Source organism: Sorex fumeus, unplaced genomic scaffold (genome assembly GCF_029834395.1).
Source record: "Sorex fumeus unplaced genomic scaffold, SorFum_2.1 ptg000026l, whole genome shotgun sequence".
In the NCBI taxonomy this organism is placed as follows: domain Eukaryota; kingdom Metazoa; phylum Chordata; class Mammalia; order Eulipotyphla; family Soricidae; genus Sorex; species Sorex fumeus.
In genome coordinates this window covers 13,917,673-13,932,331 of record NW_026606083.1, presented here as the reverse complement: position 1 = coordinate 13,932,331, position 14,659 = coordinate 13,917,673, and the positions used below count along the sequence as shown (strand labels likewise).

At 43.4% G+C, this 14,659-nt stretch overlaps 1 protein-coding gene across 1 annotated transcript in view; it reads left to right on the top strand.

Moving 5' to 3' along the window:
* CUBN (cubilin) overlaps positions 1-14,659 on the top strand; it is a 277,528-nt gene that overhangs the window by 106,703 nt on the left and 156,166 nt on the right. The window lies entirely within an intron of this gene.

Sequence of the window (14,659 nt, the reverse complement as noted above, 5' to 3'; positions counted from 1 at the left end):
ATCACTGAGCCACACCTTGGTGGTCAGAGACAACCCGTTGGGCTCTGTGACTTGGTGTCGGGCCTCAGCTTTGCTTCCACGCGGGGCAGCATCTTCCAGCAGACTCACGTTAGGAGGCTCCCAGTGAATGTGGTTTTCTGAATGGTGGTAGGACAGGAGGATCCCAGAGGCTACTAGTAAGGAGGGGAAGTGAATCACACAGCCTGGCTCCCCTACAGCCCAGAACTTTCCCTCTGCTGGTGACACATGGCTTCCGTAGTGTCACTTCAATGGTGTGACCTCCTGCACCATCAAGAGGTACTTGCAAGTTGGCTTAGCAAATTGGTCAAGGCACACGGGCCCAAATGCCATGGAGTCTAGGGATGGTTTGAGTCTTCTCAGGAAAGAGTAAAAGAGAAGCTTGAAACAACACAAAACATTCCTTTTTCTTAAATGAAAATCTGTTTCCCTAAATGCTCACTAGGCTTCCTTTCCCGTTTATGCATTTTCTACCCTGTTTCTGCTTATTCTACAGTTTTAGACTATTCAGAACTGTTATCTCTGCGATGCTCTTAGAAATATTCTAAGCCCGGGGATTGAGCATGAGTACTGTCTTAGTGTAGACCCAACGCGCAGGTTTCTCCATTAGGATACTGGATCTGCATTAAGTCTCCCCACTCTCTACTACAAACTTCTTGTAAGTTTGGTGTCTGATGCTAATTTTCTAAGAACCTTTTTGTCAGCTAACTCAGCTTTGTAAAACTGGGGAAAGAATGAAGACATCTCTGCAGTTCATTTTTGCCCGTTAATTCAAGACTTTTCTGGCTAAGTAATGGGATGGCCATGGGAGACAGAGCGAAGCAGAGGCAGACGTTGCAGAATGTGTGGAAAAGCTAAATCGTGACATGGTTTGCTGCCCTGACAACCACAGAAAATACACATACACACAGTTGACCTATGTGTCGGCCTGGCTCTGACTCAGCGCCAGGAAGAGCCGCGGAGGCATCTCACCTCCCAATTCCCCTGTTGCTACTGTTTGAAAGGGTTTGCGTTCCCTTTCCACTGCTGCTCTTTGAAAGGGTTATAGAAAGGAGGGAAAAGAAAAACCCTCCAACAAACACGACCTTCCCAAGTCCCGTATTGCACAATTTGTAATTGTCCTTGTGATTTGGGCCAAAGGAAGGGTTTTCTTGAAGCTTCTATTTGTGTTCAAGTTCCCTAGCAACAAACAGCCCCGATGGATATTACGCAGACTTTCCAGGGGATTCTGGGCTTTTTTTTTTTTTGTACAACAGGAAAAACAAAACCACACTTTTTTTTTTCCTTCCCAGTTTCAGATTTTGTAGCAACCTAAAATGCCTGTACCCATATAGAACAAACACAGTGCTCAGTGGGGAATACTGAAGAGATTCCTTTTTTTTTTTTTTTTTGAGCATTTCCTGAAGTATTTCCATTGCTTAGCCCAGGGCTTGCTTTATGGAGATGCCTCTATAGACTCAGAGAAGTGGACGCCCGCCTGGGCACTGACTTACAATAGAGATGGTCTCTCCGGGCAAGGGTAATGCAATTCCAGAACATGTGACAGAAATTTTTGTTCTCGGCATGAGGAATGGCACGAGGAACGGCATGAATCTACTTCACTCTGGATTTTCTCCCTCCTTCTATTTATCATTGCAGGCCCCTCCCAGGAGGCACTTATTAATTTTAACCCCTGCATATATATAATTTACATTTAGGTTAATGCATGAACTAGAGTGAAAACCAAGCACATTGCCTCTAGAGAGTGATTGATCATATGATTACATGATGAGTGTGTGGGTTGAACTTGGACACCTCGTTCAGTATCACGGGTGGTGATGGTGTCACGTTAAACGGATGACACCATGTGCCAGCCACATGGGTACAGCTTCTCTCAAATCAGAATTTCCTGTCCCCACCTATGAATTTTCTGAATCAGCATCTGCACCCCATATTAGGGAGAAAGGAAACTGAGAAAGGCATATCAAAGAAGTGAAGGGGTGGGGACCAGAACCATGCTAGAGTGGGGAGGGCATTTACCTTGCATGTGGCTGACTCAAATTCTATCCCTGGCATCCCTTATGGTCCCCCTGGCATAACATATTGTCCTCCATATCACCAGGCATGATCCCTGAGTGCAGAGCCAGGAGTAAGCCCTGAACACTGCTGGGTGTGCACCCCCTTATCCCCCAAAATGTGAAGAAACATCCTCACACTCACACATGTGGGAAGTGATGGGGAGAGACACAGGACCCTTTGTCACCCACAATGCAATGCAGGTTATAGTTTGTAAGGAATAGTGTGTAAATGAACGTGGGTCCTCGTTTCCAGTGATGTGGTGCTGGTCCAAGTGCTCTCCACTCACCCACACAGTCCACCATTTCTCTGGGTTCATGTAGCCAGAATGGGGGAGGCGTGTCCTTGGAAAAGGGCTAATTGGGCTAGTTGAGGGTCACCGCAACGGCCTGCATGGCCACACTGCCGGCTTTCTTGCTGTGTATAAAGCACTCTTCTTTGGGTCTTGCTACAGAACGGTGGCTGAACTAATCCTCTGCCGTGTGCGCCTACGGGACTGATGGTTGAATCTGCAGGCATCCATAGCTTCCTTGTGCAAACTGGCTTAGCAGAGTCATTGTGTAGAGAGTGAGAGGGGTACTGGGTTGAGGGGTGTGGCTGGATCCCTACACGGGGGATTGCAATGGAGGAGTTGGTGAAGTAGGAAGCCTGTCCAGAAAGATGGTCCCCTGCCCCAAGCTCCTGGCCCCAGCTGGCTCTGCAGCATTTGCTGTATTCTCTGCACATTATGCTATGATTACTGGGTCCAGCCACAAAACAATCCAAGGAACAGAGGACACCACAGTATTGCTCACCTCAGGCACTGCCATCCAGATGGCTGGGAGAAAAGGCTGAAGCTTTGGGGAGAGAATAGTGTGTGTGTGTGTGTGTGTGTGTGTGTGTGTGGAGTGCAGTGGGGCGGAGACTTTCCTGAGCATTCCTATGCAAGGGCTCTATGTTCCAAAGATGCCAATGAAAAGAAACTAGGATTAGAAAGCATACTTTTTAGTAGACATGTGCACTTGGAAATGGCACACACACACACACACACACACACACACACACACATACATACACAACACATTCTCCCAGTGTCTTTGCTTTTGTTGGGAATTTTTATTAAGTTACCGTTTGTTGTCTTAAGAATGACCATGAATTTCAGGGGAAATTAGTCCCATTGTCCTAGTTTTATTCTTTGTTCTTGGAAGATGTTTTTGTACTGTTTTTATACGTTTCATTCAGAAATCCTCAATGATTTAAAATAAAATCTTTAAATAATTTTAAAAGTCTCAGGGAGAAGAGAGAGCATGATCAATTGACTGATTTTTCTTGATTTGTAAACAAAAGAATTTCTAGTGGGGAATCATTTCTTAATTTGATTGAAATGAGTCAATGAAAAGGAAAAGAATCTAGATTGAAATTGAAAAGGTGACAGGCTAGCTAAACATACCTGTCAAAATGAAAGCTATTTTCTTTCTATACAGAAACATAAAATTCACATCAGATAAAAAGTCCTTTAGGTTCATTTCTCTTGAATGGTGTACTAAGCCAGAACACTTTCATGTTGATATTTAAAGTGTCTCAGAGAGTCAGCTGGCTATGATATTGTCATTTTGAATATTCATATGACATCTTATATGCTAATCTTTAAGTCATTTTATAACTATGGAAAGTGTTGCTTTTGGAGGTTGTTTGATCTATTTTCCAAGTTATTAGCTTCATGTTAGGGTATTATTGCTAGAGTTTCTTTCCAGTCCCACCCTTTGCAAACAGATAAATCTGTTTCCTATGCAGTGCTGTGTAGAACTCAGTCATCAAAGGCACATCCATGAAGCCTCGGCCTTGAGTGAGGTCTGATGGGAGATGGAACTTTCTAAATCCCAATTCCTCCATGCTGGAAACCCCTCAGATTCCTCCATGATGGCACCCTCGAGTGTGATACCTGGTCTTCCATATGCCTGTTGTTGTCTCAAAAAATAGACATTGCTGAATTTGAGCCTCTGTGTTACTTTAAAAATTCTTGTGATAAGCCATAAAGTCAAAGGTGATGGTATTAGGAGGTGGTAGGTAGGAGGTAGGAAGGAGATGGTTCTGGGAAGTGATGGGATCTTTCTTTCTTTCTTTCTTTCTTTCTTTCTTTCTTTCTTTCTTTTATTTTTGGGTCACACCCGACGATGCACAGGGGTTACTCCTGGCTATGCACTCAGGAATTACTTTTGGCAGTGCTCGGGGGACCATATGGAATGCTGGGAATTGAACCCTGGTGGGCCACATGCAAAGCAAACTCCCTACCTGCTGTATTATAGCTCCAGCCTTGTGATGGGGTCTTTAGACTGGAATTTAGACTATTACCAAGGAGGACCCTTTCTGCCACACGAACATACAACAAGAGGCCCAGAAAAGAGCTCAGCCTTCAGACCTTAGTCTTCCCTATACAGCATCAGGAGAAATCAATTGCTGTTGTTTCCAAAGTGCTCCAGCAGGCAGAACAATGTTCCCGTCCAACTCCATCACTAACTCAAGCATCCGGGCCTCAGGGGGCTACGCAATTAAACCAGAGTGACTGCAGCATGCTCACTGACCCCTGTAGCCCCTTTCACAGGTCCTGCGGTCTGGGGATGAAGTTGGGCCACAGTTACCTGATACCTCCAGGGCTGCCGTTTTGCAGGTAGGGCCAACTGTGGAGGAAGAGCAAGGGGGCAAGGTTTGGGTCTCAGTCAGCAGCACTTTCAATGCACATCGGTCCTCCGGTTCCTGGGCCTCCCCTTCATCCAGATTTGTTTCCACCACTGTTCTTTCCGTTTGCAGCTGCTTTTGGGCTCAGACCCCTGATTTCTCAGGACTTCCCTGGGAAATGAGAAGAGGAGATGTGAGGGGTCCCTGTTTGGGTCAATTCTCTATTCCTTTCCTTCCAGCCTTTCAGGGCGGGTGCCAGGGATCTTACTGGATCCAGGCTTCCCTTTCCGTGGGTGGGGGTATATTTTCATAGTTTCAGGAGCAGGCCAAGAGTCAGCAGGTGACAGTGCCCCGGCAATCCTGGGGGAGACTGAGGCTCTGTAGCCTGGCACCTTGTTTCATTGCTTGGTCCCCGCTTGCTGGCCTTGATCAGAGCAGCCCCAAACCTGGGCGACGGCACGCACGCAGGAGCAGCTGCCGACTGAGCTTCTGTTTGGGTATTTTGACATTCAGGGCTTGTGGTAGACTCGCCATGGACAAGTGTCATCAACACCCTTTTATGAGGAAAAATAATAGTTGAATTGTCTTCCCAAGTGAGCAGATTTACCCGCAGCCACGGCCTCTTCCTGGCCAGGAGCTGGCGTTATCCGCGTGCTTCCTGCCGATAAAGCCCGCGCTTCCTCTCAGCTGGGAAGCTAGAGCCCAGCAGTTGATTGCTCGTCGGTACCCCCAGTCTCATAAAGATTAGCTCATCACAGCCGGAAAGCGCCTGAGTCTTTAGGACATTATTTTATTTCACGTGCGCCGAGGGCTGACCATGTTTATGTATCAGGAGTTGCCAGTTTTCTCTCAAATTCGGTGAAAACAAATCTTTGCTTTATTTATTTTCCCAGGTTGCTATGGTGACTTGTTCAGTAAAAGGCCAGAGCAGTTTCAACACTACCCTTTCAGTGCCCCTCGGGGCATGGAGGAGGGGGAAGTGTGAGTGTGAGTGTGAGTGTGTGTGTGTGTGTGTGTGTGTGTGTGTGTCTGGGGGGGCGAGATCAGGGGCTCATGGAAGAAGGGATGGAGAGTTGGCCTTGGAACACCTGGTGGAAGGGACTCCCAGTTGGCCCTGAAGCAGTCTCTCATTCTCTGAACTGCCAGCCCATGTCGCCTTTAAGCCTCACTTTGCACATCTTTAAAATGGGTCTAGTGTGATCTTTCTTTTGGGTGCACCAGTGCTCAGAGATCTCAGAAGTCACTTCTGGAAATTCTCAGCCCATTTGGCTCTTTGGTGGACATGAGGACCCCCAGAGGGACTGCTTTGACCCTACCATGCTGGGGACTTCTGGGGCCAACTCCTGAAGTGCTCGGGCAGGATGTGGTGTTCTGGTCTCTCAGCAATGGTTAGGCATCTCAGGCCAAAGAGCACACTCATGAAAATCTTGCAAGTAGGGTCTGCCTTTCTGACAGCTTCATGGCCAAGTGAACGATTACCCCGCCGGCTCTCTAAAAGTGCTCTTCAGCTGGTCCAGTCTTTCTCTAACTTTCTCCAACTTCACTGCATGTCTGGATCGATTCTTGTGAGATTACAGTGAACTGCAGGGATGAGTGATGTGTATACATAAGGCACTCAGGTCTAGCCTTCCTGGGTGGTGGCATTTCCCTGCCTCCTAAGTACAGATGAATGTACTTATGAATCTACCTCCTAAGGCCAACTTGAAGTTAATCTGCACGTCACAGATGAAGACGCTGAGCTTCAGACAGCTTCAGCTAGTTACCCAGCAGCAACCCAGCCGGGGGCAAAGAGTATTTTGACTTATGTCTTTTGTCCGGTGTGTTATATGGTATGTTATAATGGCTCCTCAAGTTCGTGACTCAGCATGGGAATTGCACAACTCTGAAAATCTCTCAGCAACTGGCTACAAAGTCTTCCAGTTTTCGTCTCTCCAAATTCTGTATCCATCACCCCCTTGTCCTCAGCTTGGTAATGATTTTCGTTATTTTTTTTCCCGTTCCTCGTATTGATCAAAGAAAATACCAACCTAAATCTTTTATCATCTATTTTAGATTATTGAAGCCCAGTTATGAATAGAAAATAATAGAAAGTTGTTTCTATGAATAGAAAGTCACTTAATCACTTAATCACTTAATCCCCGTTATTCATCGATTTATTCGAGCGGGTGCCAGTAACGTCTCCATTCATCCCGGTTGCGTGCTAGCGTAGCCCAATGGTATCTGTTCGTTTTAGGAACATGTAGAGCCTCAAACTGATCATTTAGGGTCTTGACGAAGAAGTCTGACCATCTTATAGATGGTCATGGCTCTCCCCACCTCCATGAATAGAAAGTAATGCAAAATATCTCTATTTCTGTTACATCTATTATTTATTCATCCAGATAGGGGATATAACATAATCAGAGTGAGGATGGGGGGAGGGGTGGATGTAACTGTGATGCCTTTCCTGGTTGCTTGATAAAACTAGTTGGTGAGCGTCTATCTTCTTTCATTTCGGCCTTCTCTGCACCCCCCTTTCTCTTTTCTGCCTTTTTCTATGATCCCCAGTTCCCGTGTAAATACAAAGACACGACCAACAATGACACGATGTTTAGAAATCTCAGGCTGGCTTATAAAAACGGAGCTTCATCTGTCTTCGCGTTTCCAGCCCTGGCTGGGCCCTGATATCCACTCTAAATGAATGTAGATGTCTGAGATTTTCCAGAAGCCGTGCACTTTCCATCTCAAAATGGGCAGGTGGGTTTGGATGTAGATTTTATTCTGTGACTCATTCAGGAGAAACTATATTTTAGCAAGAGATTGTCAAGTGCTAAATTCCACACTGAGGGAGAGAGCACAGTGGGCGAGACACTTGTTTCTGTACCTGGTCCCAGATAAAGTTGAATTCGGTAGGAAAGTAAAATTTCATTATAATTGTGAAAGTAATACATTTCAGGAGAAAGCTTTTAATATTTGAGGTCAGCACTGTTGGTAACTTCACAGGGAAAGCATCTTGCCAAATAAGTATGTTTTGAAATTCCATATTCTTTATTCGTAATGAAGCAAAAATAAACTTTCTTTATTAGAGAAAGTGGTACATTAAAATGAACAGCATTGTTATCCTATATGAAGAGAAAAGGCAGAATAAAATAATTTTTTATGTTAGCCTTGGAACACATTTTCTCTCCTTTAGAATTACATACATAGGATTTCTGGATTGTCTTGACATTTCTTTAGAAATGTAACTTAGATCCAGTGTAACTGGTTTCCTATTTTGTAAGACCCCAATCTACAACAAATTAAGTGAAAATCATGCACAAATATAATTTAGAGGAATCAAATTATACATTCTTTCACCACTTCCACTAAAAGTGAGTTCTATTCTTGCTTACAGGTTTATAAAATATAAAAACTTCCAATTCTACATTGAATTGGTAATTTTTCATTTTTATTTCTAATTATGCAATTCCAAAATGCATGTTGTTTCACCTTTAGCCTAGCAAGAGTTTGAATTTATAAATCAACCAAAGTCATAAGTACTTGCTTTTCTTGGGTAATAAAAGTTTTAATAATTTTGTCTAGTCATTAAGAGCAAGAACATGTTACTGTTCATTTTCTTAGTTTCAAAATACATACATACATACTATATCTATATATATATAGAGAGAGAGAGAGAAAGAGAGAGAGAGAACTGACAAATGCTGAAATTCTTTCAGTAACTCAACATGACATCTCACTTATTTTTATTTAAATTAACTGCCTATTCACATGAAAAAAAATAAAATAGACCTCACCAATAGTTTCTGTCAAGCAAAAACCTATTCAAAATTATTCTTTGTAAATTGAAGTAAAATTTAAAAAAATTAAATGCCTTGCAGGGGAGACTGTGACAATAGCAACTTTTCTGGCTATAAATGATTTTTTTCAGAAGACAATACTTGTGACTTTTCAGCACTGTTTATACTATAGTATGTGCTCAGTGAATACTGAATGAATAGAACTGGAAAGGTATTTTTACCTTTCAAAATTTAGAAGGCTAAAGATGGAGTGATTCAGTTTCTACTCTAATTGGAGCTGGAGTGATTGCACATGGGGTGAGTCACTTTCCCTGCAGTGACCAACCGCTCTTCTATTCCTAGCACCCCGTATGGTCCCCAAATTCCTGAGCACAGAGCCAGGCACTGCCAGGTGTGACCCAAAAACAAACAAAAGTTTCAACAGTAGTGGTCAAGATTACCTTCTAATACTTCAGAGTACACTGTAAATTAGCACAGAATCAATATGCCCTTTTTTATTTGATGTGATTTTAATTTTAATTCTTTTTGTATTGGGGAGGGTTCTCTCAAACAGTGCTCAGGGGACCCAGGGCCACTCCTGGTGATTCTTGGCCGAGCCTGGACAGTTAGTTCAATGCAAGGCACTGAGGACACTGTTAGCTCAGGCGCTACAATGCCAGGGGCTCCAGGTGGTCCTGGCAGTGTCTGGGAACATCCGGTGCCCACCCAGGTCTGTTCACAGGACCATGGGATGCCAGGGATTGAGTTGAGGTTAGGCCTATGCCAGCCATATGTCTTTACTCTGTGTTATTTCTCTGACTTCATGACTGAATTTTTAAATAAATTTATTACCTTTTGATATGTTGAATCTCAGACTTAATGAGAACCCAAAGGAGAAAAAGAGAGCTTCCGAGAGTGTTGTCTCCACCAGTGTCTTTCCTCCTCCTGACAAATTAATATTTTGCTCATTTGAGTTTCACTTTGAGTAATAGCAGAATTTCGTTTTAAAAGATGCATGGAAAGTAGATTATAGACTAAACATGATGGCCACTTGGTACCTGTATTGCAAACCATAACACCCAAAAGGAGAGAGAGAGTAAGAGGGAATGTGCCTGCCACAGTGGCAGGTCGTCGGAAGGGGTGGGGGAGTGGGAAGCAGTGGAGGTGGTGGGAGGGATACTGGGAACACTGGTGGTGGAGAATGGGCACTGGTGGAGGGATGAGTACTCGATTATTGTATGACTGAAATGTAGTCACGAAAGTTTGTAAGTCTAACTGTATCTCATTGTGATTCACTAAAAAAAATGCATGGAAGGGTTATTGATGAGAAGAGAAAATGACAGATCTAAAAACAACATTTTGCTTTTTGAAATGAAATCTTTTTTGGGGAGAAAGGAGCCCACTTGATGATGCTCGGAGGTTACTCCTGGCTCTGCACTCACAAATTATTCCTGGCAATGTCTGGGGCCCATATGGGATGCCAGGGATCAAATTCTGGTCTGCCGTGCAAAGCAAATGCCCTACATGCTGTGCTATCTCTCAGGCCCCTAAATGAAATATTTTGAGGTTTTTCAAAACCCGAGGAAAAAGTCCAAAGATATATGTAAGTGTATAAGTCAAATAAGCACTATCACTTCTCAAAGTATCCCCGAATGCCAGGAATCCAATATTCAGTTGCCAGCTCATGGGGGCTGGTTCATGGGGATCGGTATCCTGTTATTTACAAAGGAATTTACAAGGAAACCTAAAACAATTGGAAAAAACAATGGAAAAATGTAATAAAAAATTTTTGGTGGAATCAGCCACCGTTTAAAAATAATTATATTAGGTTGGTCAACTCACGCCGAAGAAAACGAAGGCAGGAGAGCACTTGGCCTTCAATTTTCATTTCTCTTATATTAGGTTGGCCCTAAAGTTATTCCCTTCAAAAGATTGTTTTAATTGATTTATTTGGAATCATGGATGAGAGGAACGGAGACTGCGGGCTGAAAGAAATGTGCTCAAACGGGGCAGCCTATCAGGGATTTTGGTAAAAGGGGCTGTGTCTTAAAACAGCCTGGACAACTGTGTCACAAGTGTCTTGGGTAGGGTTCACTGTGTCTGAAGACCCGGAGTTGCGTGGTGGTCCTGAGGCGTGTATGATCTCTGTTGATTGGGGCTTCAGGAAGTTTCCACGTGTGGTGAGGGCTGAACAAATATTTCCTCATCCCTCATTGTTTGCAGTCTCTGTGTTTTGCTAACACTCACCATAGGCTATAAACAATGTCAGCACAGCTAATTTTAAACAGCTTGTCACAAGGCTTTGGCTAGAAATAAAAGCGGGAATTGGGGAGCCATTAAAAAGAAGATGCTGCCCCATGATTCGAATTTAAAGTCTGTAAATAGAGAACGAATCGAGTGTGATCGCTCTCATCTGGGGATGTAAAGAAGCAGAGTGAGGAGCTAATAATTGGTCAGTGGTAATGGACCCTGAGAATCAGCCAGCAGAATTGAGTCTTTAAGGGGATGTGGAGGGCTCCGGGAGAAGGTCCTGAGATTTTGGTGGAGGGATGCGACATTCTGCAGGCGGGTGTGGGGCTGGAGCATTGCATGCCTGAAGCTCTTATTAACTCTTATTAACAGTATTGTAAATCACGGTGCCTACATGAGATTTGGAAAAAAAAAAAAGTCAAGCCTGCAAAGTCAAGGTTTTCTGACAGAAGCAGGAAACTGACCGCTCTCAGAGAAGGGAACACACGGAGTCCAAATCAGAGTTATTTTGCCAGTCAAGGTTCTAAAATTCTTCTGCTCTTTTTAATTAAATGGACATTTTGCAAAGTGTTTCTTTTCAGTTCATTTTTACTCCATTTTTTTTGAGTGATGCGAGTGCACAGCTGCATGCCTGACCCTGGTATTTTTTTCGGGGGGTTGTTTTGTTTAGTTTGAGGGTCACCCGTGGTGGTGCTCAGGGCCTTCTCCTGACTGTGCTCAAGGGACCATATGGGTGCTGGAGAATGCTGGGGTCAGCCTAACTCCTGTCATTTCCCTTCCTCTCTCCCTCCCTCTCTTTTACTCTCTCTCCCTCTCCCTCTCTTACACTCTCCCTCTCTCTCCCCCTCTCCCCCTCTCTCTCTCCCCCTCTCCCTCTCTCTCTCTCCCTCTCCACCTCTCTCTCCCTCTCTCTGCCTCTCCCTCTTCCTGTCTCTCCCTCTCTCTCTTCCTCTCTCTCTGCCTCTTCCTCTCTTTCCCTCTCTCTCTCTCCCTCCCTCCCCCACCTTCTTGGTTTTCTATCTTGCTTTCTTAGTTCTAGCATTGCATTTGTTCCTGTGAAAATGCACATCTATTCCTGTCAGAGGGGGAGGTGCTTTGTTTTTCAAACATGAAAATATTGGATCAGAGTAAGAGAACTTACAAATCAGTCAAGACTATCCTGGGTGGGGAGGTTGGGGGGCGGGGGTGGTCAGTCATGTTTCTCTGTATGTGAGGGATCTAGAGAAACACTATAAGAAAATAGCAAGTGCCCCAAGACAACAAAACTGAGAACTTGTTCTTAGCAGGAAGCACCGCACTCTCAGGGGCTGGGGGTGGCCTGAGACAGTGGTGGAGATGAGGGTGTGGGGTTAAATGCTTGATGCTGGAACCCTGTCACAATCCGTATTGTAAATCACGTTGCTAAAACTCAAATTAAAAAATACGTTAAAGAAACTTTCAAAAGACTTTCACAAGAATGACAATTATTCATCTTTACAACATCACATTCAGGTGACATAAAAATCTTTCTAAAGAATACTGAGATGATAAAACAAAATAAGATTCAGGAAATGTCTCTTTCAATATGAGAAAAAAAAAAGAAAACATTTTGGATAAAATCAAACTTCCAAGTTCATACTTCAACAATAAAAAGTTCACTAAATTTTAATTGATTTATTAGGTAGCTATATACAATTAACATAGAATATTCTTTATAATGAAAGAAATATATGGTAAGAAGAAAGGAATTAGTAAATTTGTAGATCTAAACAACAAATATTTTAAAATAATGCTATATTAATTGCTAAAATGTTCTTTATCATGCTATGTATCTGTTCTCTACAATGTGTTTTTAAAGTTTTTTTTTTAATGGAGAGACTATTATCTAATTCCATAAACTGGACATGTTTTTAGTTTTGTTTTAACTAGCAGAATAAATCAGCAGTTTTGTGCTAGTTTCAACAAGCTTAGGCCTTAAGAGATCTTTTCTACTTTTTTCATCTCTCTTGGAACTCTAGGAAAGAAATTCCCCTGGAATAATGTTATGTCAAATAAAGTAACAAATTACTAGGTAAGGTAAGGTAAAGGCCCTCCCGTTGATCGTCGATTTGCTCGAGCGGGCCCAGTAACGTCTCCATTGGAGACTTTGTTGTTACTGTGTTTGGCATATCGAATACTCTCGGTAGCTTGCCGGGCTCTCCGAGAGGGGCGGAGGAATCGAACTCGGGTCGGCCATGTTGGCCGCGTGTAAGGCGAACGCCCTACCCACTGTGCTATCGCTCCAGCCCAAATTACTAGGTAAAACAATAAAATATTTGGACAATGTTTTTTGAATGAAAAAAAAAAATACATTGAAGAAGGTGCCCCAGCTCTCTGAGGCAAGCTAGCACTGTTTCCTCTGTTTCCACACCTATATATAATCTTGCTTTTGAAAAAGAAGATAATTTTATTTCTCTGAGTATTTTCCTCTGAGTTTTTCTAGTCTTTAAATTTCAACTTTTGGGGCAAGAGCGATAGTACAGCGGGTAGGGCGTTTGCCTTGCACTCAGTCAACCCGGGTTCAATCCCCAGCATCCCATATTATCGGTCCCTTGAGCATCACCAGGAGTAATTCCTGAGTGCAGAGCCAGGAGTAACGCCAGAGCACCGCTGGGTGTGACCCAAAAAGAAAAAAAAATCAACTTCCTTCAGATGTTCTGACTTCCAGGAGGGTCTCTTTCCCTCTTCACTCTGGAATTCGTCTGCATTCCTCCAGCCAAGTGTCTGGCTTAATGGTTGGAGGGGTGACCTGGCCTTTTTGTCATAAGCCAGGTGAACGGCTGGGCTGGGCACTTGGCCTTCGTTGCCCTTGATTCACTTATTGAAGACATGTAGGAGATAATGGATTCCGCTGTCTGAGTTTTAAATTAGAAACTACCTAAAGGGCATAGCTAAATCAGCGAGCACTGTTTCCTGAACACCAGGTGACTCTTTGCAATGCTTTGCTATCTTCTCCTTTTTGCAGGAGGGAGAGTGCACCCAGTGGTACTCAGGGATCACTCCTGACCAGACTTTGGAGAGGGCATACGCCATGCCAGGGATGGGGGCAGCAATATGCAAGGCAGGTGCCCTTCCTGTTCTCAGCTATGCCCTTTAGGTAGTTTCTAATTTAAAACTCAGCACTTAATTTAAAACTACAACACTTTCTAAGGCAAACATATGAACCTCCATAACACAGATGTCTTTTTCCACAGTTGCACTTATCTTTATCGTTCTATTTATTTGTTTCATGGGTTCTCAGGTGCAATTTCCTTGGGTCAGGATCCCTACTGCTAACTTTCTTCTCTTCTTAATAGACTGTTTTGGCTTTTTTTTTAATTTTAGAAGAGTTTGAGATTCTCAGCAAAGAGGATGCCACCACCCTGCATGATCCCCCACATTATCCCCTGCATACCCGGGTGGGACAGTTAGTCCAATGGATGAGCCCCTGTGGAAACATTCATTAGCCAAGGAACTTAGTTTACATGAGGCATCACTCATGGTGGTTTGTCATCACCTATATATGCTCTTACAGAAACTTGAATGCTTAGGATTTTAGATCGAGGTGTGAAAGGGACTGAGAAATGATGTTTCCAATAGCGGATGCTGCAGACGTGCAGATCCTCTTCCTTAACGTTGCCCAGGCTACCTACTTGCTGCTATATACGCTTTGCCTCCATAGAATGAAGAAAATTAAAAATAAGAAAATTAAAAAATATATTAAAAGAGAGATTTGCTTTTGAAAGAATAGGGAACAAGAGCTATTGCAACAAAACGATGTGATAAACGTTGTTAACGTAGCTTCATCACTGGTAGCAGTGATTTTTCTCATCTCATACATGCTGAGTTATGCTTTTGTTGCAGCGGTGTGATTTTCCTTTGTCGTTGGTCATTGCATTGCCATTCTCTTTTGGCCAACAAAGTTCTGG